Genomic DNA, 26,440 nt, shown 5'->3' with positions numbered 1-26,440 from the left:
CCCCTTTCTGTGCCAAAATGAGATTTAATCTAGAATACTGAGTATCATCCTTTCTACTAGTGTTGTAGTTATGCACCCTGTTATTTTTGAATTTGGATGGGTTATTAATGACAAATTTCATAAGTGAATTTATGTATTCTGAAGGTACTGTGAATATACTGAGTTCCTTAAATAAATGTCTGCAAGGTGATCTTGGGTGGGCTCCAGCTATTATTCTGATTACATGCTTTTATGCAAGGAATACCTTCTCTCTTGACGAATTGCCCCAAAATATGATGCCATATGGGAGCAGTGAATGAAAATAGGCATAGTAGGCTAATTAACTGATATGTTTATCACCAAAATTTGCAATAACCCTAATAGTATAAGTAGCTGAACCTAACCGTTTCAGCAGATCATTGATGTGTTTCTTCCAATTCAATTTCTCATCAAAGCACACACCCAGAAATTTTGAGTATTCTGCCTTAGCAACAGGCTGTGTTTATCAATTTTGTTATGCCATTTACTGTACAGAATTGTATAAACTGTGTTTTCTCAAAAATTAGTGAGAGTAAATTTGCACAGAACCACTTAATAATTTTCTGAAAGACATTATTTGCAATTTCCTCAGCTGATTCTTGCTTCTTGGGTGTGATTACTATACTTGTATCATGAGTAAAAAGAACTAGCTTTGCATCTTCATGAATATAGAGTGGCAAGTAAACCATTTGTGCACTGTCCCACTCATACCACAATACTTAAGTATATCTAGAAGAATTTCAAGATTCACACAATCAAAAGGCTTTGAGAGATCACAAAATATCCCAATGGGTAATGTCCGGTTATTCGATGCATTTAATATTTGATCAGTGAAAGCACACATAGCATTTCCTGTTGTAAAGCCTTTCTGAAAACATTTTGTTAGTAGGCCTACTTCATTTTTACAAATATGTGATGCTACTCTTGAGTACATTACTTTTTCAAGAATTTGGGATAAAGCTGTCAGAAGTGAGATTGGGTGGTAGTTGTTAGCATCAGATCTATCCCCTTTTTTATGCAATGGTTTAACAATAACGTATATCAGTCTATCTGGAAAAATGCCCTGCTTCAGTGAGCTGCTACATATGTGGCTGAGAATCCTATGTATTTGTTGGGAACAAGCTTTTAGTACTATGTTGGAAATGCAATCAATTCCATGTGAGCTTTTACTTTTGAGTGAATTTCTTATTTTCCTAATTTCAGTAGGAGAGGTGGGTTGAATTTTATCAGATTGCGTAGGCACTGCCTCTTCCATATACTGCCTTGCATTTTCTATTGAATAGCTGGATCCTATTTTCTCTACAACACTTAAAAATTATTATTAAAAATGTTTACTATTTCTTATTTCTTGTTAACAAACTTTTCATTGTGCTTGATAGAAAAACAGTCTTCCTGTGCTCTCGGTTGCCCTGTTTCCTTTTTCACAATAGTCCAAATTTTTTTAATTTTATTATCAGATGTGCTAATCTCAGACATAGTGCACATACTTCTGGACTTTTTAAAAACTTTTCATAATACAGTGCAGTAGTTTTTATAATGTTTCACTGTTTCGCTATCATTACTCCTCCCAGCTATAAGATACATTTCCCTTTTCTGTTTACAAGATGGACTATTCTGACAAAGTGAAAACTCACAGGTAAACTCAATGGTATATGCAGAAAGCACAACTTAAGTGCAAAGTTGGCTCATGAACACAGTAGGAGGAGGAAAAGTCTAGTTTGTACTATCTACTTCTGAGATGAACGTAACTTACTTCATTCGGGAATATTTGCACAACTTCAGCTGCAAATTGATTTGTACTGCATGTCAAGCCTTATTCCTCAATATACATGCTCCAGTATCGGATGGGACATGTTTAAGAATATTCATTGTGTCTGCCTGCAGAAAATAAGCCAGCCATCCAGTTCAGCATATGTCAATAAGTTTTGTGCTGTTAATGATGACATACAAAAAGATACATTAGACACATGTGAAGAAGGGGTATTGGTAAGCCAGAAATAAACCATGTTGTTCGAACTCAACAGAGAAAACACGAGTATTGAGCAACAGATTTAAATCGTCAGAAATAGAAAATGAAGCAATAATTTGCTGATGCAATTGACACTATCTTCTCCAAGATAAATGGAGGTTTTAAAATGCCATATGTCAAGCCTGAAAGTTACATTAACTTCTGTTAACTCAGACATCAAAGAATTGGCCCTTGCATTGTTGCCTTACGAAGGGGACAAAGTACATAAAAAAGGAGAAAAATAGTGCGCCACAACCATAAGGACTTCAGAAAATCGTGTACAGGTGAGGCGCAAGACATTACTGTTTCTCTGTTATAAGACTGCCAATGGAACTGACTTTTATACAATGCAGATTTATCTTATATTATTTTTTGTTTATAACGTTTCTTAGTGTTTTACAGTTCATATCGTAATTCTGCTTGTGCTACCATACTTCAGACAATGACATAAAAGATGTATATTTCCCTTTATAAATTTTAAAAACTAAAATTTACGCAGTACTGTTTTTTTTCCTCTTTATTAAACTTTAATATCCAGCTATACTCATAATTAAAGCAGTGCAAAGCAACTTTAAGAAGTTCGAGTGCCATTGATATGTTAGCAGAAGATACTTTGACTAGGACGATTTTGAATTCATATGTTGTCTCCAGCAGAGGAGGAGTATATAATACAGTAAGTAAACAATCTCATTTTTATAGTTGTATTTAATTTCAATGTTTATATATACTACAAGTGGCATTACAATGTAGTGATAGGATGTACGGATCCGGTCGCCTTCGTGTTGGGCCCCGGGTAAATTCCACTGAAGTTCGTACGTCCCGCCAAAGCTTGGCTTGCTTCGTGAACTTGGGCCTGTAGATACTCGTTAGTCGTTAGGTGCTAGACACAAGTCTGGTGCTGCCAGTAGCGGAGAAAATCGGCACTAATGGAAAGATATTCATTTGTCTCCAAGCGCTGGTGCGTGTGTCACGTCAGCTATCATATGAGCACAACACAAAACACACGGTTAATGTTGCCAGTACTGCTCAAATGGCTCTGAGCACTATGGGACTTAACATCTATGCCAGTACTGCAGAACAGGGTCGGCGCTGCCCTCCCCTCACCGCCTCCCTCCACAGATAAACTGCGCGGGCAAGGCGCGCCTCCTACCTATCCCGACAGCCACCGCGCGACCCGTGGACTTATCGTGATCAAACAGTAAGTACCAATAAACCCCTATTCTTCAAAGAATCTAACTTTTATAATAGCTTCAGACTTGTGATTACTTTACAGATGAGACAGTATGTTACATTTTGACGTTACGCATGCAAACGCAAAAAAAATTAGAAAAGATTTGAAATTACCGGTATGTTTAAAGCTTAAAAGTCGCAAACTGCTCTCATTGTCAAACACTGTGCGAGTATAGTCTGGAATTTGCGCACTATTTTAAGCAAAAGTTAGTTTGTTAAGCATCTCAATATTTATGAGGTATCTCCTGAGCTATGTCTCGTACAATATTAATTTTGGTGGTATATTCAGTAGTATATGTGGGTATTGTCCGCAAAATGTGTTGCGAGAGTCAGTAGTAAATAAGTAATTAAACTGATGCTAAAGTTTTACTGCATGAAAAACGAAAATGTAGTAATTGAAACTTTTTTTCTTTCTTTCATCATTTTGAATGTGTGTGTGTGTGTGGGGGGGGGGGGGGGGGAGGAGGAATGTAGGAGAGTGATTGATAGCTAGAAGAAAAAAATCTGGGTGTTTACCCGCAGTGGGTTTATAATTCGCGCAAACGAAATTGACCCTCGGTGCGTTTGCTGATGAGAGCGACTGTAAATGTGAAATGCCTTTACCGTCGCGCGAGAAACTGTGAATGTGAAATGCCTTTACCGTCGCAACCACCCGCGCCGCGCTAAGTGTCAGCTTGCGCGTGTAGTATCTGTCTCAAGACGCACATACAGTTTCTAACTACAGTGCAGGTATTACTGTGTTAAAACTTCAAGAATAGATTACACCTCTTAATGAGTGTATTATGACATTAGAGAGACCGCCTTCAACTGACACTGGATGCCATAATACGGGTTAGTCATTTAGAAATATAGATCCTCTGCAGTACGCTTCATAGCGGTCTTTTGAGTTCGTATGTAGATGTAGTCATAAAATTGAAATAAAACGTGTGGGCTAATACGTACAGTACATATTACATAGTAATCCGACCTCTGTATGGAATGGAATTTCGCCGCAATTTGTGTGTCGCACGGTGAAACAGCGCGACACAATTTGGGAAAACCTGACCTATGCGAAGTTAAGTGGAAGAAATTAGGAACCTAACACCGCGACCTTTGGTACTAGGGAGTGAGAACACCGGCGTGTCTGAACGTGTTCAGCATTGCAACATGGGGAAAAACAACAAATGGCAAAATAACGCCCAATCTGATCACCCAAGCAGTAGAGTCCGTGCAGAATACGGTGACAGATGCACAGTGACCAATTTTCGTCCAAAGAGCAGGTGGAGCTCATTCGTTTGTTTGGAAGGGGAGGCCGAGACTGTCTGTTACCTTTCGGCCAATCGGCAGTGACTGAATCGAGGCGCACGCCGTGCAGTCTTTTTCAAACGATTTTATAGGAACTGTTTGGTAAAAAAAAATCATTCCCATTATTTCATTAATGGTCATGGTTATTTTGATATTTACACAGCAGAAAGACACTGCGTGAAATTCGAAAAAGTTTGCAATGAGAAACAGGGTCACAATGTATTTTGCATTTGGTGCATATTACATAATGTGTTGCTGCATATGACTTGTAGCTAACATACAGAATTTTTCTTTAGACTTGGGTCGACGTCTCTGTCACCAATCTTGAGAAAACTGATTTGGCTTAGCACTTAATAAACCACTGTTTCAGAATTCTCTCGCAACAGCGTCTGCACAGCAATTTACTGAGGTGAGACTGTGTAAACTCCACTGTGTTTTGGCAAAAGAAGCAAATTTTAACATGGCAACAAGAGAAATGTGTAGGTTTTAGTCAAAATTCACCACTCGTGACACTATTCTGAAAGTTGCAAATGGTTAACAAGCCAGGCGAAAATAAATTTTTGCATGTTAGGCGGAATTCTTTTTAGTACAGCGAAAGCAGAGGTGACAGATATTTCTGAAAGTTCGCCTTGCAAATGTGAGAGTGGGGGATTTCCACTTAATAGTTACAAAAAATTGCTGTAGGCTTCGGTTTCGAACGCCACTTCCCCTCCAGCACTCGGCATTTCCACTAAAGCACCAGGTTTCAGCCCCCACTACTACCACCCCCTCCACGCAAGCCCTGATGACTGCGCATCTACTGTCCACGGTATTCTGCGCGGGCTCTACTCATTTATCAAAACCAGTTTCGGTACAAATCAATGGGGAGGGGTTTATAGAGAGCAGAAGATGTATGTGCTGACATCGCATTCTATAGTTCGTTGGTTTCTAAATGATTTTTTTAAGTGTGCTGCTTGAATTCCTCCTAGTCAACAGCAGCCCTGTGTTTAAATGAAAAGAGCTGCATTGAAGACCAGCTGATCCTCTTTTTGGAGACTCCTGGAACTAAAAGCTGTATGATAAATACACTACTGGCCATTAAAATTGCTACACCACGAAGATGACGTGCTACAGACGCGAAATTTAACCGACAGGAAGAAGATGCAGCGCTATGCAAATGATCACCTTTTCAGAGCATTCTCACAAGGCTGGCGCCGGTGGCGACACCTACAACGTGCTGACATGAGGAAAGTTTCCAACCGATTTCTCATACACAAACAACAGTTGACCGGCGTTGCCTGGTGAAACGTTGTTGCGATGCCTCGTGTAAGGAGGAGAAATGTGTACCATCACGTTTCCGACTTTGATAAAGCTCGGATTGTAGCCTATCGCGATTGCGGTTTATCGTATCGCGACATTGCTGCTCGCGTTGGTCGAGATCCAATGAGTGTCAGCAGAATATGGAATCGGTGGGTTCAGGAAGGTAACACGGAACGCCGTGCTGGATCCCAACGGCCTCGTATCACTAGCAATGGAGATGACAGGCATCTTATCCGCATGGCTGTAGCAGATCGTGCAGCCACCTCTCGGTCCCTGAGTCAACAACAGATGGGGACGTTTGCAAGACAACAACCATCTGCACGAACAGTTCGACGACGTTTGCAGCAGCATGGACTATCAGCTCGGAGACCATGGCTGCAGTTACCCTTGAGCTGCATCACAGACAGGAGCACCTGCGATGTACTCAAGGATGAACCTGGGTGCACGAATGGCAAAACATCATTTTTTTTCGGATGAATCCAGGTTCTGTTGTTACAGCATCATGATGGTCGCATCCGTGTTTGGCGACATGGCGGTGAACGCACATTGGAAGTGTGTATTCGTCATGGCCATACTGGCGTATCACCTTGCGTGATGGTATGGGGTGCTACTGATTAAACGTCTCGGTCACCTCTTGTTCGCATTGACGGCACTTTGAACAATGGACGTTACATTTCAGATGTGTTACGACCCGTGGCTCTACCCTTCATTCGATCTCTGCGAAACCCTACATTTCAGCAGGTTAATGCACGACCGCATTTTGCAGGTCCTGTACGGGCCTTTCTGGATACAGAAAATGGCCAGGGCTGCTGTTGACTAGGAGGAATTCAAGCAGCACACTTAAATGGCCAGCACATTCTCCAGATCTCTCACCAATTGAAAACGTCTGGTCAATGGTGGCCGAGCAACTGGCTCGTCACAATACGTCAGTCACTACTTTTGATGAACTGTGGTATCGTGTTGAAGCTGTATGGGCAGCTGTACCAGTACACGCCATCCAAGCTCTGTTTGACTCAATGCCCAGGCGTATCAAGGCCGTTATTACGGCCAGAGGTGGTTGTTCTGGGTACTGATTTCTCAGAATCTATGCACCCAAATTGCGTGAAATTGTAATCACATGTCAGTTCTAGTATAATATATTTGTCCAATGAATACCCGTTTATCATCTGCATTTCTTCTCGGTAGAGCAATTTTAATGGCCAATAGTGTAAATAATAATCCAAATTCTATTCATTCAGACTCATGCATTTGTCAGCTGAGACATTTGTAATGCAGAAAATAATCTTTCCTTCATTGTGAGAAGTGATATGGAAATTGGGAATAGTGTATAGCTGAATAATTTCAGATCATCTGCTACCAAAAATTGCCCTACATTCTCCGTTGAACAGAAATTTCTTTACTCCAAAAACTATCAGTAATAATCACGGAGTCCCAAAAAATTAGCGCTCGTCCATTCCTAATCAGTTCCCCAACTCAGATCCAGACTGGAAGAAGAGGAGTGTAAAATGACGTTGGAGGGTTAAGAGAGATTAGAACGTCACTGCTTCTTAGTGGTTTGCCGAAATCCACAACAGCCCTCAGTAACGAGATTACATCTCTGCTTGGTGAAAACTGCGTGACATTGTCGAATAAAATGATTTGTCGTTCTTCTGGAATTTTTCGGAATAAATGAGTCTTTTTAAGGTCCCCTTTTGACCAATTCTTGGCTACGTCCTTGTGTGTCCCCGCACTTGTCTCGGATGCGAAATTGGTGCTTTACCACTGCGCCATCTCGGTCAGAGACAGCAAAATGGTTCAAATGGCTCTGAGCACTATGGGACTCAACTGCTGTGGTCATAAGTCCCCTAGAACTTAGAACTACTTAAACCTAACTAACCTAAGGACATCACACACATCCATGCCCGAGGCAGGATTCGAACCTGCGTCCGTAGCGGTCGTGCGGTTCCAGACTGTAGCGCCTTTAACCGCTCGGCCACTCCGGCCGGCCAGAGACAGCAGCAATGGGCAACTGTAGGGGTCACCAGACGTGCGCGCGATATACATATTAGGGATGCGACATCGGAAGAAAAATATAGATATTTGCTTCAAGCTTATATTGCTATACTAAGTAACAATATTATGTATTAATCGACTCAAAACTAATGATGTTTTGATATATCGGGCCGGCCGGTGTGACCGAGCGGTTCTAGGCGCTTCAGACTGGAACCGCGCTACCACTACGGTCGCAGGTTCGAATCCTGCCTCGGGCATGGATGTGTGTGATGTTCTTAGGCTAGTTAGGTTTAAGGAGTTCTAAGTTCTAGGGGACTGATGACCTCAGATGTTAAGTCCCATAGCACTCAGAGCCATTTGAACCATTTGCTATATGGATGGCAAAAATTTAGTTCTGCAATTATGATTGCAACTTATGATTACACATGTTATTCAAAATTTGAGGATTGCTTTTTATAAACCAAAAAGAAGGATTACGAAATTTAATTATACGTAATTTTACGTATAAATAGAGATATGTATTGATGTATAATGCAAGCTAGGAATCTCTTTCCACCCACTAATTGTGCTTCCAACTTTTACTGTCTTTTGACTTAAAATGCTTCCACACATCACTTTTGAGAGCCACGTTCCTTTTTTTATCTTCACACTCCAAAATCACTAATATGAACATACAGCAGTTCACGAACAACACAAAAAGAAGAGGTTTTGAGAATTACATTTCAGACATTTCTACCAACTTTACTTTCGAGTTACACGAGGTTACAAAAACCCAAAATTCAGTCAAAATTTCTTAAAAAACTTAAAAGTAAAAAACTGTAGGTACCGTTCTTATGTCTTAAATGTTTCAGTGTTAAAAAGAACGTAGAGTTCAATTTTCTCTATGGTGAGTTAAATGGTGGTGGTGATAATATTATTATCCGATTATATCGCCACAAAATATCGATGTTAGCAATTATCAGGTGAACAAATATTCTTAATATCGCATAAGTGAATCCAATATATCGATACTTCGATATATCACTGTCTATCCTAGCCCAAGTGCATATGCGCGTCACCAAGCGGCGATAATGAATGTATTTTGGAGCGCTTGCCTCTCTTGGCAAGAGGAAGTGATGTCCTTTCTTAAAAGCTCTATATTACGCTCACTTCCGACATACACAGTTTGAAATGTACTGTTGTGAACTTGTTCAAAGAAAAAGGAATCACGATAAACACGGTGAAACCGCATATCACTGGCGTCGTTGACAGGCGAAAAAGGGATTTCCGCAATTTCTTGCGGATATTCTACGAGTTACCTAAGGCAGCTGCATGTGTTTATACTTTCATTAGGTGACAATTGCGTCAAATATAACCACAACCGAAAATTTGTGACATTTTGGAATTGTATGCCGGACCGGAACTCCTGTCTTTAACGCGCAGTGCACTGACAAAATTACGACATCTGAGCACGTGCTACGTATAGACTTGAAGCTTCATTTTGCCACTGGTCTTCCTTCACACCTTTCAAACTTGTCGCAAACGTTGATCCTCGGGTGTATTAGCAAAGAAGTGAAAATGTGTCTCCACTATTACCCATATGTTTGTAACACAGCTGTATATGGAAGTGAGACATGGACTATGGGAAAACCGGAAAAAAGAGAAAATGGAATTGGTGCTGTAGAAGGATGTCGAAAATTAGGTGAACGGATAAGATAAAAAATGAATAGGTTATCAGCAGAGTTGTGCGAAAAGGAACTTTTGGAGAATGCTGACAAGAAGGAGGGACAGGATGACAGGACACATGTTAAGACATCTAGGAATAACTTCCACGTTACTAGAGGGAGCTGTAGAGGGTAAAACTTTATGCTGGAATACATCTAACAAATAAGTGAGGAAACTGAGTGCAAATGCTACTCTGAGATGAAGAGGTTGACACAGGAGAGGAATCCGTTGTGGGCCGCTTCAGGCAAGACAGACTTCAAGCAAGTCAGAAGTCTGATGACCAGAAAATATCAGTAACACGTTTAAAAGCTAAGGGAATTTCTGTCAATTTGTATATAAACATTATATTTAAATTCTTGATGTCTCGCAATGTTACTTGATTTCTTTGCCACTCTTCTTCTTCCTTGTAAGCATAAGGAAAAATGCCCGTTGGCGACTTTATGCGATATTCCGGTAATTTATCGCCCCAAAGTTTCCACAGGCGCTCCTAATCTCTCCTTCCGACAGATTCTGATGACGACGCTTGGGATATCTCAGAGCCTCCATTCTGTCAGCGTGGTGTTTCCATTTCTCGCTGTACTTAGAGACCTCAGTCGTGGAGAAGACGTTCAATTCCCGTTGCATGTGATGCTGACACAGTCCAGTCTGTTTACCCCGACCCTTGACAAATAGTTTGCTGAGAGTATTCAGTTCTCACTTCCGCGAGGCAGGGAAAGGACTGCCATTATCTTCAGAGGCGAATTCAGAAGGGGGGTCGAGGAACTATGGATCTTAAAAGAATATCTTTGCAACAGAGCTTTCAGACGTAGCAGGAAAGAAAATTTTCTCGCTGTTCCGGTGGTATTACAATAGGTTAAGAATATACCATCGTGCGCTCTAGATAATTTTCCACAGGCGCTCCTAATCTCTCCTCCTCGTTTAAGTCTTCTTCAGATTGATAGCTGATATTACATCCAAATTGTTTGAAATGTGACACTTGGTAAAGATCTCACCCCTTTACACCTGACTGATTGTTTTCCCCCGAAACCAAAGACCCTGGTTTTTCTCTGTCACTAAGTTAACACTGTATTTTCTACACAATTCGATTACAACGTACATTTACTTCTGCAGTTTACCTTTATGATTCTGGATGATTGTCATGTGATTACCAAAGATACAAGCAGTAAGCGTACTGATTGTGAAAATAATAAGTGGTGTTCAGCTGCAATCATCTTGTAGGACCTCCTCAAGTAGATATTGTTGTGGTCTTCAGTCCAGAGACTGGTTTGATGGAGCTTTCCATGCTACTCTAGCCTGTGCAAGCCTCTTCATCTCCGAGTAACTGTTGCAACCTACATCCTTCTGAATCTGTTTAGTGTATTCATCTCTTGGTCTCCCTCTACGATTTTTACGCTTCACGTTTCCCTCCAATACCAAATTGGTGATCCCCTTATGCTTCAGAACATGTCCTACCAACCGACCGATCCCTTCTTCTAGTCAAGTTGTGCCACAAATTCCTCTTCTCCCCTATTCTATTCAGTATCTCCTCATTAATTATGTGATCAACCCATCTAATCTTCAGCATTCTTCTGTAGCACCACATTTCGAAAGTTTCTAATCTCTTCTTGTCTAAACTATTTATCGTCTATTTTTCACTTCCATACATGGCTTCACTCCATACAAATACTTTCAGAAAAGACTTCCTGACACTTAAATCTATACTCGATGTTAACAAATTTCTCTTCTTCAGAAACGCTTTCCTTGTCATAGCTAGTCTACATTTTATATCCTCTCTACTTCGACCATCATAAGTTCTTTTGCTCCCCAGATAGCAGAAATCATTTACTACTTTATGTGCCTCATTTCCTAATCTAATTCCCTCAGCATAGCCCTGTTTAATTCGACTACATTCTATTATCCTCGTCATGCTTTTGTCGATGTTCATCTTATATCCTCCTTTCCGTTTAACTGCTCTTCCAGGTCTTTGACAGAATTACAATGTCATCGGCAAACCTCAAAGTTTTTATTTCTTCTCCATAGATTTTAATTCCTACTCCGAATTTTTCTTTTGTTTCCTTTACTGCATGCTCAATATACAGATTGAATAACATCGGGGGGAGGCTGCACCCCTGTCTCACTACCTTCCCAACCACTGCTTCCCTTTCATGTCCCTCGACTCTTATAACTGCCATCTGGTTTCTGTACAAATTGAAAATCGACTTTCGCTCCCTGTATTTTACCCCCGCCACCTTCAGAATTTGAAAGAGAGTATTCCAGTCAATATTGTCAAAAGCTTTCTCTAACTCTAAAAATGCTAGAAACGTAGGTTTGCCTGTCCTTAATCTATCTTCTAAGGTAATTCGAAGAGTCAGTATCGCCTCACGTGTTCCAACGTTTCTACGGAATCCAAACTGATCTTCCCCGAGGTCGGCTTCTACCAGTTTTTCCATTCGTCTGTAAAGAATTCGTGTTACTATTTTGCAGCCGTGGCTTATTAAACTGATAGTTTGGTAATTTTCACACCTTTTAACACCTGCTTTCTTTGGGATTGGAATTATTACATTCTTCTTGAAGTCTGAGGGTATTTCGCCTCTCCCATACACCTTGCTCACAAAACGGAATACTTTTGTCATGGTTGGCTCACCCAAGGCTATCAGTAGTTCTAATGGAATGTTGTCTACTCCTGGGGCCTTTTTTCGACTTAGGTATTTCACTCCTCTGTCAAATTCTTCACGCAGTATCGTATCTCCCACCTCATGTTCATCTTGTCCTCTTCCATTTCCAAAATACTGCTTTCAGGTACATCGCCCTTGTATTGACCCTGCATATCGTCGATGAAGAAACAATACCGCGTAACTGACAAACTGCCGATTTTTCGTTTTTCAGTCAGATGATGTCGTTGACCGTACGCGCATCCGCTCTTAACGCCATAATGCCGAATTTTTAAGTATTTACCATGAAAAAATTATCTAAAACAATGATGATGATGATGTCCTCCTCGCCGCGTCCGGCGACAGCGACTCCGTCAGTGTTCTCTGTCCTTGTTGTGGTAGGCTCGGATGTGGCTCGCGAGTCCGAATTTCGCTTTGAATATCCTGTTGCATGAAGCACAGTGAAGTTGACCAGCAGAGTTGTAAGTATACGTGTAGACAGGCTTGAGCTGAGATTTTCGGAGCTCTCTTTTAGCATCCAGGTTCATTAGACGCTTTTGCTCGAATTGTTCGATGCTCTTATGCACAGTTGATCGCCACTCCGATCGGCGCAATGCTAGCTCCTCCCAACGGTTGCTTGGAATGCCACAGGCTGCAAGATGGCGTTTAATGGTGTCTTTATATCGCAGGTGTTGACCACCTTTCCTCCTCTTCCCGCACGAGAGCTGCGAGTAGAACACCGCTTTAGGTAGCCTGCTGTCATCCATGCGTACTATGTGACCACTCCATCTCAGTTGATGTTTCATTATTAAAGCTTCAATACCAGCCAGTGTCACGCGGCGCAAAATCTCCGTGTTTGGGACACGGTCTTCCCATTTGATGCGCAGAATTGATCTCAGACACCGAAGATGAAATTTATCTAGCTTCTTAACGTCAGCTTTGTAACAGCGCCAGGTTTCCGAGGCATAGAGTAAGGTGGATAATACTACTGCTTTGTAGACTGCAATTTTTGTTTGTAGTTTGAGATCATGTGATTTCCATACTCGGTCATTAAGCTTACCGAAGGCGGAGGCTGCGCTGGTTATACGCGCTGCGATTTCCGTTGTCAGGCTGTTGTCACTTCTAATTTGGCTTCCCAGGTATTTGAAATTTGACACATTTTGCAAGGGTTTGTTATTTATCTCAATACTGGAGTCATCTGCTTTAAGACCTCTAAGTGGCTGTTTGAGAACTTGCGTCTTAGTGATGCTAATGGCTAAGCCAAATCTTCTGCAGGAGGCAGTTAGCAGATTTATGTAAGTCTGAAGAGTTTCGCAAGAATTAGCCATCATGCATACATCATCCGCGTAGAGAATCTCTAAGATGGATAGTTTGGTTACGCGACTTTTTGTTCTGAGGCGAGAGATGTTGAAGACACTTTTGTCTGTCCTTGTGTCGAGACTAATTTGATTACTACAGGCTTTGGTCGCGTCTCTCATAACAACTGCGAAGTAAAGTGAGAAGAGTGTGGGAGCCAGAACACAGCCTTGTTTTACACCACATGTCACGGGAAACCGTTCTGAGAGCTTGTCCTCATGGCGGATTTTTGCCATCATGTTTTCATGAAACTGCCGAATCAAACTGACAATTTTGTCAGGGCACCCAGCTTTCTTTAGTATGATCCAGAGAGCTTCCCGTGGGACACGATCAAAAGCTTTTTCCAGGTCTACAAAGCACATGAACAAAGGCCGATGTTGCTCTAAGCTTTTCTCTTGCATTTGTTTGACAACAAATATGGCATCCACTGTACCTCTGTTTGGGCGAAAGCCACACTGGGTCTCTGGTAGCAGTTTTTCTGCAAAGTGTGTTAACCGGGTGTTAATTATGTGGGCAAGGACTTTTCCCGCTGCTGAGAGAAGAGAAATGCCCCTGTGGGAGCTGCAGTCTGATATGTCACCCTTGCCTTTATAGATCTTGGAAATACAAGCATCTTTCCAGTCTTGTGGAATCATTTCATACTCCCAAATCCTTAAGATCAGAGCAAACAATGGTTTCTTGATGTTTGGCCCCCCATATTTATATAGCTCTGATGGCAAGTTATCTAATCCTGCTGTTTTGTCATTTTTCAGCTTAGCCAGTGCTGAAATGAATTCATCGTAGGAAGGGGCATCCGCAAGTTGTTCCTCAACTGGCAGGTCTTCAAGTGCTTCTATGTATGGAATATCGGTTGTCTGATGGTCGGGATTAAGAACGTCATTAAAATGTTCCGCCCACCGAGACAGGATGTCACTCTGTTGCGTCAGCCGACAACTTTTGTCTTTGTTATAGACTGGTGCTATCTTCCCAACTCTTGGACCAAAGATAGTTTTCAGGGACTCAAAGAATCTGCCCGTTTGGTGTGTGTCGGCATATAACTGTATTTCATTTGCTTTATTTGGCCACCAACTGTCTTCACTTTCAGATTGTAATGCGCTGCTCTATGCTTGTTATCATCAGGGGTGCGAAGAGAGGTTCTGAAATCATTAATTAGCTTTCTGATCTCTGGATCTGAGTCGTCAAACCAGTCCGGGTGCTTCTTCTGAGGCTTTCCCAAGACTTCTGAAGCACAGCCACGCAGTCTGCTAGCGTATGCACTCCACTGTTCATCTACAGGGGCAGATTCAGATATCAAAAGGCCATCGACACCAAATTTTTCATCCAGTTTTGCTCTCATAGTCTGGTCATTGGCCAAGATTTTGCAGGACAATTTTGTTGGTATTTTGTGTGAATCTCGGCGTGGTGCCTTCAAAGTTATCTTTAATTCGGACCTCACGAGTCGATGATCTGTCCAACCCTGAGCGCCTCTCATTGCACGTGTGACCAGTACATCACCAAGATCTTTTTTCCGTACTATCACATAATCCAGAAGGTGCCAGTGTTTAGATCGCGGATGCATCCATGTCGTTTTATGTTTTTCAGGCAGACGAAAATATGTATTTGTCAGACAGAGTTCAAACTCGGCACATAGAGTTAGAAGATCCAAACCATTCGAGTTGCATTTTCCAATCCCATGGCGACCGAGGACTCCATTCCAAGCACTGAAATCATTCCCAACACGAGCATTAAAATCACCAAGTAACAGAAGTTTGTCTGCAGAAGGAATATCCCTAAGGACATGTTGGAGGTCTTGGTAGAACTTGTTCTTCTCTTCATCCGGAGATGGCAATGTAGGTGCGTATACATTGATCAAGTGAAGATATTTCTTGGATGCCAGGTGAAGTCGGAGTGTTATTATTCTGTCACTGATACCTTTTGGGAGTTCTGTTAGTGAACATGCCAATTTATTGCGTATGGCAAAGCCTACCCCACTTTCCGCTCTTTCAGTGGATGATATTCCACTCCAGTAGTAGGTATAACCTCCGAGCGGTTCACATAACTGTCCAGAGTCACTAAGATGTGTTTCACTTATGGCGGTAATGTCGATGTTATATCTAGCCAATTCCCTTGCGATAAGTCCTGTCTTTCTCTCTGGGCACTGATTATGGTCGTTATCTTGTAAAGTACGGACGTTCCAGACTCCAATCATTAGATATTTAAGGTAACTGTTTATTTTATTATTTTTTTTGGCCGCATATGTTGGTGAACAAGTGACCGCAGTTTGCCACTTCTGCTGGGTTGAGACGGGCTATGTTTAGGCCACCTTTTCTAGGCCCCTCCCTGGATTAGGGAAAGCAGAGCGATCTTAAATAGGGCTGCTTTGTCGTCTGACGAGCTGCCGAACCAGTCCTCCCGTCTCTCACGAGTACCAGAACGACCATCACCGTCTGACCGCCTAACGTGCAGAGCACCAACTAAGGTTCAGGTACACCAAACCCTTGCCTCACCATCAGTACTCCATCGCCGCAGGACTTTCAAAGCTCATAGTTTCCATTGAAACTTTGCCGGAGTCATCTGCGCGCGAAGGTATTTAAAGTGGACAAGCAGTTGCGCAGATGCAGATCCACTCTCTCGTCCTCTGCCTCTGGTTGGCAGTGGATCGTAGGGCCGATACGACTGGCAAGAGGCAGGGGATGCAGTGAATGGCCATATGCCACTGGAAGTATCCTGACATACGCGTATGTGACACAGCAAATAAATAGATGGCAATACCGCGGAACTGTAGAGAATTAAATACCGCATATCCACAATCTATGAATACTGTAAGCAATGTCGCGTAAATACAAAATCGCGCGCAGCCACAGCACATTGTTACTGCCTTATTACGTATTTAACAGTGCTTGAAAGTGGTTCCATGCTTGTAGGTTCATTCGTGATAATGGACAGCGATATAGATGACGATCTTTTTACTGAAGAAGAAATTGTTTCTCAGCTGAAATCAGCTCATGAAAGCGGAGAATCGTTTCTCAGAGTGACTGACAGCGGTAAGAAAATTGTTTTATTATTCACCTTTGAATCTTAGTAGCCCGGCAAGTGTCTTATTGTGATATAAATTAGAACGCCCCCACTTCACTCGTTCTGTGTTTTATTCATTTCTGCCAAAGATTTCTAGACTGTCCACTTTCTTGTAGGATCTCCCATAAATGCAGAACAAACAACAGGCGAGAAAAGTCGTAACGCTGAAGTTACATTTACCGAAGAAGAATTAATTTCGTATATGAGGTTCCTGCAACATCTAATGACGCGGATAAATTTTCTTGAGATTATTGTTAATAGTATTACTGATGCCGTCGTTCTCATAAATACGTGAATCTGAGCTTCATCTTTGTCTGCTTAAATTAATTTATAGATATTTTTCCATCTAGAAACTTCAGTGGCTGTATCCAACAATGCTCAAAATGAAACCACAGCCACAGTTTCCACTAGAGACGACAGTACTTCACATTCATTGCTATGCGATGGTGTTCATTGTTTGCCAAGCGCTCTGGACAAATTATCGGACGATCATGGGAGCAATAATGATGCTGACAGTGAAGGCCAAGAATTTTATGATAACGTAAGCAGTGACAGGAAAAGGAAGTCTAAACCACATCCTGAAGATTGGAAGAAAAACGCCAGTAAAATGCGTGGACAGGAATTGGATACAAAAGAAGTCGAATTGGTAATATCACTCATGATACTCCGAGAGAGGCACGAAAATTAGGTTCTACATGTACTTCGAAGATGTGTCAGAAATCTGTTCAAAGGAAGTCTCATCAATTTTCTGCTGATGATAGGCAGGCAGTATTTAACACATTTTGGGAAACGATGTCATTTGATCAGAGGAAGCTTTACGTTATCAATCTTGTGGACGTAATTCCAACCAAACGTCTTGGGAAGAACACTGTTGAATCCAGGAGAAAAGGGACACTCATTTATCATTTGGAAAATGATCTGGGGAAATATAAAGTATGCAAACAGATGTTTCTCAATACTCTTGGGATTAAAGGATGGACTATCCGACATTGGCTGCGTAATTCCACACAGGGGATAAGTCCTGATACAGAAGCGTCACGACCTCGAATCAAACAGACGAAGAAGAAAGATGAGAGAACCTTCATGAAAGAATTCCTTGACTCTCTTCCGAAACTTCCATCACATTACTGCAGGAAATACTCCTCGAAGTTATACCTTGAGCCTATTCTACATTCCAAACAACAGCTGTATGGACTCTATGTGGAAAAATGTCATGCAGAGAAGGTTTCACCATCAAGTCGGGCTACCTTTAACTTGATTTTAGAAGATGGCAATATTAGCTTATTTTTCCCCAAGAAAGACCGGTGCGACTTTTGTTGTAGTTACGGGCTTTGTAACTTAGGTGAAGATGCGTGGAAGCAACACACAGAACGGAAAGAGCAGGCAAGGATGCAAAAAGATGCTGACAAGAAAGAAGCCCAGCAGAAGCTGGACTTGCAGGCCGTGAAAGGAGCTCCATTTTTAAGTGCAAGTGCAGTTTATTATAAAACAAAGTTGGATGTACATAACTTTACAATGTATAATTTAGAAAGTCGTGATGCAGTATGCTATTGGTTCGATGAAACGCAAGGTGATTTGGTTGCATCATGTTAATCTGTTCTTCCTAAAGATTGTTGTAGTTATTATGACAACATTCCTTATGAATGAAAATTATCGCGGAGGTAACTGTGTGACGAGTACCAGTGCAGTGTAATTCTCTGCTTTGAGGGATGTTTAGGATTTTTCTTGAAGAAATGTGCAGACATTATCGGCACTATGTAAACAGTATATTTATTTAAAATGTTTCTATGCAATCTTTCAGTAAAAAATGATTAATGCTCCAAAACGTGTTCTTACTAGCTTTCTCAGCACCAAATACCAACTTAAATGTGCCGGGAGACTGACAAACAAATACCGTGTAAGTAACAGATCATAGCATAAATACCGAGACAATTCCGCGTATGTGCCGTAATTAAGCTTTCTGAAGCGAATTTTTTTTGTTTCTCAGTTTTATTTGATCCAATATTTCCTTGTACTGCTACGATGCAAATTTAGCGCCGCTGTGAAATGTATTAGGCATTTTAGACAGTTTTTTGTCTCTCGTGTAAAATTCTTATTTTGCTACTTACGCGGTATTGTTTCTTCATCGACGATATACTTCTTTCAACTTTATGCTTTCCCTTCGTTGCTTAGCATTGGTTTCCCATCTGAGCTCTTGATATTCATGCAGATGGTTCTCTTTTCTCCAAAGGTCTCTTTAATTTTCCTATAGGCAGTATCTATCTAACACCTAGTGATACATGTCTCTACATCCTTGCATTTGCCCTCTAGTCACCCCTGCTTAGCCGTTTTGCACTTCCTGTCGCTCTAGTCTTTGAGACCTTTGTATTCCTTTTCGGCTGCTTCATTTACTGCATTTTTATATTTCGTCCGTTCATCAATTAAATTTAGTATTTCTTCTGTTACCCAAGGATTTTTACTAGCTCTCGTCTTTTTACCCTCTTGATCCTGTGCTGTCTTCACTATTTCATCTCTCAAAGCTATACATTCTTCTTCTATTGTATTTCTTTCCCTTGTTCTTGTTAATCGTTCCCTGATGCACTCTCTGAAACTCTCTACAGCCTCCGGTTCTTTCATTTTATTCTAGTCCCATCTTCTTAAATTATTACGTTCTGAAGTTTCTTCAGGTTTAATCTACAGTTCATAACCAATAAATTGTGGTCAGAGTCCACACCTGCCCTTGGAAATGTCTTACAATTTAAAACATGGTTCCTAAATCTCTGTCTTATCATTATATAATCTATCTGAAACCTACCAGTGTCTCCAAGCTTCTTCCAGGTATACAACCTTCTTTCATAAATATATGTTTAAGAATCATGAAAGAAGGTTGAATATTATATGTAATCGTCATAAATGATCAATTACAATTTGAGAAGAGTAAGTGTCCATACCTACAACACTACAAGAAAAAATATTTTTATTATGTGTTATAAAACCTGTCAAAAAGGAGTTCAGTATTCATCAACGAAAATTTTTGATCATTTGTCCAATAACATAAAATATCTGGAAGGTAGTGTCGCAAGTTTTAATTGTAACCTAAAATACTTTGTTCTTTGCAATTCTTTCTATTTTATAGACGAATTTTTGTTTAAAAACTGGCAGACCACCATGTCAGCACGTTGTAGGTGTCGCCACCGGCGCCAAGCATGTGTGAATGCTCTGAAAAAGCTAATCATTTGCATATCACAGCATCTTCTTCCTGTCGGTTAAATTTCGCGTCCGTAGCACGTCATCTTCGTGGTGTATCAAGTTTAATGGCCAGTAGTGTACAACCAAAGCATCTTCAAGTAGCCACAGTCGGCTATCAAGAGTAACATGTAGAAAATCATCAACAGCGCATTATCAGTGCTTCTCGCTAAATTGCACCAGGTCATGGTCGACAAATAACAGTTCTTGTAAAAGATTTTATATATTGTATTGTTTTTTTTTTTTCTTTTCCATGTTGTATTCCTGTTGCTATGGGTTTATTTATCGATTGTCGCTTGTTATTTGTAGTTCACTGTTGCTGTCCGAGATTCAGTATTATCATACGGAGCTAGAGAGTGGAGCCGTGGACGCTAAAATATAGAGTATCAAGTGGAGAAATCGACACATTTCCGACATATTCATCTGTTTGAGTTCAGTAGAGGGCTGACAGCAGCGGAGGCAGCCAGAAACATTTGCATACTGTATGGCGATAATGCCAGTGCACAGAGCACGGCAAAAAATGGTTTTCTTGTTTTAAGAAGGATCGTTTTGACCTTAGTGACTCCCCACATTCAGGAAGACCTTCGGGGTTTGATGAAATCGTTTAAACGCGTTAATCCACAGTGATCCACAGCAGTGTACTCGAAAACTGGCTGATCTGGTGAATTGTGATAAATCCCACCATCATGCGATATTTGCATGCATTGGGGAAGGTTCAAAATCGGACGTGTGCGTTCCGCATGCTCTGGGACAAAATCACAAAATCCAGCTGGTGGCCATATGCGCGTCTCAGCTTGTTCGTCATCAACTGGCTCGTGAACAACATCGGCCATTCCTATCTTGTGTCATTACTGGGGACAAGAAGTGGTGTCTTCATGCTAACGTAAATGAAAGAAAGGAATGGTTGGGCCCAAACAAAGCAGCAACTCACCGTACAAAGACCTGCGCGCATCCACAAAAGTTAATGTTATGCACCTGGTGGAACAACGAAGGTGTCGTGTGTTACGAATTGCTTCCCCGAGGTGTAACAATCACTGGTAACGCTTACTGTCAACAACTGAGACGTCTTACAGACGCAGTCCAAGAACAAAGACCAAGAGGACTACGTGAAGTGATGCTATTCCATGATAATGCCCGCCCATTTCCTGCATGTTTAGTACTATACAGGAGTTGGGTACGGAAGTAATTCCGCACAGACCCTATTCACCTGATGTTGCGCTCTCGGATTTTCACCTTTTCCGCTCTCTATCAAACAATCTTCAAAGAACTTCCTTTCCGGATGAAAATGCGCTCCAAACAAGGATCGACGAGTTTTTCGCCACAAAACCACGTGACTTCTACAGTCCTGGAATCGAAAACTTACCCCAGCTTTGGGGAGATGTATATAGTGAATGATAATGTATTATTGATGGCTAAAGTTTCTGTTACGTGTGCATGTCGTGCTTTTTAAACTTATGGAAAGAGGCTGCGACGTTATGCACCAACCCAGTAATTGTCTTCAGTTAAAAAAAATACCTATGTGAAGACAGTATTTGTACTCTCGTATCTAGAAAGGTTAAGGAGTGGAATTACAATGAAAGGTGAAAGGATATCAATGATAAGATTCGCTGATGACATTGCTATCCTGAGTGAAAGTGAAGAGCCGGCCGGTGTGGCCGTGCGGTTCTGGCGCTTCAGTCTGGAACCGCGTGACCGCTCCGGTCGCAGGTTCGAATCCTGCCTCGGGCATGGATGTGTGGGATGTCCTTAGGTTAGTAGGTTAGTTAGGTTTAAGTAATTCTAAGTTCTAGGGGACTGATGACCACAGATGTTAAGTCCCATAGTGCTCAGAGCCATTTGAACTTTTTTTTTTTTTTTTTTTTGAAAGTGAAGAAGATCTGCTGAACGGAATGGACAGTGTAATGAGGACAGAATATGGATTGAAAATCGAAGAAAGACGAAAGTAATGAGAAGTAGCAGAAATGAGCACAGCGAGAAACTTATAACTATTGGTGGTCACGAATTCGATGAAGTTAAGGAATTCTGCTACCTAGGTAGCAAGAGAACCAGTGACGGACGGAGCAAGGAAGACATCAAAAGCAGACTGGCACCTACAGAAAGGGCATCCTGCCCAAGAGAAGTGTACTAGTATCAAATGTAGGCCTTAATTTGAGGAAAAATGGTTCTGCGCAGAATCGGAGAGGAAAGGAATATGCGGAAAACACTGACAAGGAGAAGGGACAGGACGATAGGACATCTGTTAAGACACCAGGGAATGACTTCTATGGTACTAGAGGGAGCTACAGAGGGCAAAAACTGTAGAATAAGACTGAGATAGGAATACATGTAGCAGATAATTCGGAACGTAAGGTGCAAGTGCTACTCTGAGATGAAGAGGTTGGCACAGGAGAGCAATTCGTGGCGGGCCACACCAAACTAGTCAGAAGACTAAAGACAATTTATCCAACTACATGTAAAATAACGAAGGTGACAAAGTACAACCATGAATTATTCGCCTCGCTTGTCTGGATTCTCGGACAGTGATTTGTGCTAGTCGTATGAGATGCTGAAGAGAATCCAGCTACTTTCAAAGCATTGCCATAAGAATTCTGTTTTCAATAGTGTTGAAAATTTACGAAAAATAGCTACGGAGGCAACTTCAGTCTTTCCGTTGAATTCTCCGTATTTCTCCATTTATTGTTTAAGAGTAAGCACGTTATCCGAGCAGGAGCATACTGTCCATAAACAGATCCGATCTTCACAGAGGATTTACTGCGTTATTTTTTACAGCCGATTGGTGACTACTTTGCCGTAGACATTCAGTTCAAATATGAGTTGAATTTTGTATGGTCATCACGTGAGACTGATCCTAAATGACTGTCACAATGTCACACGAAATGTCAAACGGTATGCAAGTTTCACGCACGCTACACTACCCCACACTGCTCGTGGCTTGAAGTGCGAGTTGTGAAGTTGAGTCGTGTAAACAGCAACCAGACATCGTACAGACAAAGCGAGAAGATAAAATCCCTTCCCCCATCCTGCCTCCACCCCCCCCCCTCCCGAAAAAAAGAAGAATCGGTGCATTGGCATGTCACGTACTTAACGCCTCACAACAGCTTCAGTTACTCCCATTAGTTTTTGTGCCGAATCACTGTACAAACTCCGCGTCGTCTGATTCCTTTTATCACCCCGGCGTGAGACAGCGTTTCTCAATTTAGGATCTCGCTATATAACAGTCCAGAAATAAGCGGCGATAGCAACACATGTCAGCGGCGATAGCAGCACATGCCAGCGGCCTAGGCGTGTCTGCAGTGCTCCAATCTCTGTCTGACTGCCTTCTAGACAAACGGCAGCGCACGCAGCTGCACGAAGTGTCCCTTCAGCTGCGAACAACTTGGAACGTAAGTTAACAGTGTGTTCGTTCTTTATAATGTAACTGGAAAAAATTTAATTGTCTGTTGTAGGATGCATATTTAAATCATTTATTCTCTTTGCTGTTCTCTGAGTTACGCTTCGCGCATGGTATGAGGTAGGCCTGGAGTGAAAAGACGGAATCTTCGTCCTGGAGTTTCACTGTTTACTAATCTTCTACATATTTTACTGCTTTTTGGTTTGTATTCGATACAGGGCATACTATTATTTAGCAAATAAACAATATAAATATACAGCCTACAACAGACAATGTTCTCTTTCACGAAATATTTGGAAGATGTGGTTCCGCATATCATCAAGATTATACTGTAAACCTGCTGCGTCCCGCGGTGTTACCTGCGGTTAAACAATTGTTTATAAAGAAATGTTAATGCCTAAAATCACTTTCCACGCGTATTCAGCACGACAAAAATTATCGCATGGAGGTACTTGACGCCACTTGCGGCCCAGCAAACCGCGCGACATAAAAAAAATCACCAAATTTTGAGACGATGTGAGCTGACAGAATATGTATCGCTCACAACTCACTCATTATTTAAGGGAAAATACTAATCTCTACGCTGAACTTAGAGCATTCATTTGAAAGGTAGCTTTCATGGATGACTTTTAATCACGTTACCGATCCGACGGGAACAGTATTCACGTTGACCATCCCACGAGAACAGCGATTTTTTTTTCGGAATAAAAGGTAGGTAGACTATGTGTTAATTCAGGATATTGGCTACCTCCATTTCAAAGTTCACCCAAATCTCACCAACCGTTTCAGCGTCAAGGGGTAACAAACATACTAACTCGACGAAGAAAGAAAAAAAGCAATTTCTAGTTCGCTGTAGAGCAAAATTTTATAATATTTGCACGTGCCTGTTACCATCGAATAGGGTCGCAAATCATAATAAAGTCGAGCCCTACTGAAAGCCTACAACGCTCTACGTGTAAAGTCACGACTTCTCTCTCTCGTACAGCATTTACAAGACACCGTCACTGTGAGTTCAAATGGTTCAAACGGCTCTGAGCACTATGCGACTTAACTTCTGAGGTCATCAGTCGCCTAGAACTTAGAACTAATTAAACCTAACTAACCTAAGGACATCACACACATCCATGCCCGAGGCAGGATTCGAACCTGCGACCGTAGCGGTCGCTCGGTTCCAGACTGTAGCGCCTAGAACCGCACGGCCGCTCCTGCCGGCCACTGTGAGTCTTAAAGCGACTCAGAAGCTGTAAGATACGCCTGACGCTCAGCGGCTAAAATGCAACGGGTTTGTTGCAAGTATGGATTAAACAGTTTGAGGGTTATACGAGGATTGGAACTTAAATAGTGGCAACTATTTATTCACAACCGATACAAAGAGTTATATGTTTGCACCTGTTACTGTCCTTCAAAGTAGTCACCAGCGTTGTGTAGAACCCGTTGTCAGCAATGTGGAAGGCGTAGTATACCGTTAGCAGAGCCTGTTTTGTCGACGACACGAATGTAGCGGTCTGAAGTTATTTTCGTGTACGACTGTGATGGTGTTATCCTAACGCATTGCGTTCCTCCACGGCAGACCCTCAATGCACGGTATTACTGTCCGTTTTTGGAGCATCACCTGCGACCAGCTTTGCGAAAGAAGCGGCGACACTTGTACGACAATGCGCGGGCGCATACAGCGCAAGCTGTGGATGCTCTGTTCGGTCGATGGGACTGGGAAGTACTGCACCGTCCACTATACTTCCCGGACTTCAGTCCTTGTGACTTTGATTTGATTCCGAAGATGAAGGAACCACTTCGTCACATTCGCTTCAGAACTGTTTCATAGATTCAACAGGCAATAGACCGCTCCATTCGCACCATCAACAGAACAGGCTCTGATAACGGTGTAGTACGCCTTCCAAATCGCTGGCAACGGGTTCTTCATAACGCTGGTGACTACTTTGAAGGACAGTAACAGGTGCAAACATATAACTCTTTGTATCGGTTGTGAATAAATAGTTGCCACTATTTAAGTTCCAGCCCACGTATAAGCATTGTATCCATTATGTTGAATCGTGTTATGTAGAACATATTCAACAATAAAAGCATTTTCACAAATACGATACAGATGTTGCTGCCACCATCGCGAGTCTTGCTTAGAGATTATGAGAAGTTAAGAGAGATGAGGGCATGTACAGAGACATATAGACAGTCATTTTCCCTCGCTCAATATGCGAATGTAACAGGGAACAGGAGAGATAATCTTGCTAATCTCGGTGCGATGCATCCTCCGCCATGCACTGCGGGTATAGATGTAGCTGTAGAACTAGAAGCCACATTTTGCCTTACACGTTACTTAACGTCAATGAACCTGCAAGGGGTTTCGCGGGAAGCAACGTCCGAATGTGTTAATCAAAAGGGCATGTCAATGCGTATAAATTTTCAATAGCTATGGTTTGAATTTGGCTGTTGCAGAGCTACAGTGACGGAGACCCAAGTTAGGTAGAGGGTAATTGCTGATTTAATCTTACAGACACAAGTAAGACAATTCTTAGCTTTTGTTGCGTACTAGACATGGCATGGGTTTGATTTACAGTGATGGTTCCTTCGAAAGGGCACGGCCGACTTTCTTCCCCATCCTTCCCTAACCCTATGGGAACGATGACCTCGCTGTATGGTCGCCTACCCCAAATTAACCAGCCAGCCAACCAATCCAATCTCAGAGGTAACTAATGCTCACGGGCGTTACAGCGTGTATTTAAAGCAAACGTGATTTGCATCCTCACAGTGCCGCTACTAGCGCCAGTCATGTTACTGGCAAAAGAGTAGAATAGGCAGCACCTGTTAGATGTAGAAACACGCCTACCAACGTTTGTTTATCTCGCACAGCTCCTTGGTGTTGCGCTTTTTCTTTCCGTCATTGTCTTTAGGTATTTATCCAAATTACAATCCTTGACATATTTGTGGACAATTACGCTCTTCGTGTGACAGGAATCGAAAAATGACGTCGTTGGAGACAACGCACCTATATTGTATTAATGACGAAAGTTACTAGTGCTAGGGTTGCCGGAATAAATTGAGAAAATTACCAAACATTGCCTGGCGAAAAGATTTCCTGACCTATATTTACTAGAGCTATTTACAGCTTTCAACAAATTTTTGTAACCTTTAATTTTGTGGTAAAAGTCGTTGCATGTTGTAACCGTCAAATTACAACGAATTGCTAATTCTGCTTTTATCATATCGACACTCAATTATTGACTTGATCTTGCA

General features: G+C 41.7%; 1 protein-coding gene across 2 annotated transcripts in view; it reads left to right on the top strand.

The window, feature by feature from the left end:
* The first annotated feature begins 3,094 nt into the window (after positions 1-3,094).
* LOC124622131 (glutathione S-transferase D7-like) overlaps positions 3,095-26,440 on the top strand; it is a 97,170-nt gene continuing 73,824 nt past the window's right edge. Inside the window, exon 1 of one of the 2 annotated variants that reach the window (XM_047147751.1) lies at positions 3,095-3,224. The gene's annotated coding sequence lies outside the window, so the exon portion shown is untranslated. Of the gene's footprint in view, positions 3,225-23,022; positions 23,184-26,440 lie in introns of those variants that run through there. The other variant, XM_047147750.1, reaches the window with a different exon arrangement.

This window comes from Schistocerca americana, chromosome 7 (genome assembly GCF_021461395.2).
Source record: "Schistocerca americana isolate TAMUIC-IGC-003095 chromosome 7, iqSchAmer2.1, whole genome shotgun sequence".
Taxonomy (NCBI): Eukaryota; Metazoa; Arthropoda; class Insecta; order Orthoptera; family Acrididae; genus Schistocerca; species Schistocerca americana.
This window is presented reverse-complemented; position numbering and strand designations above follow the sequence as displayed.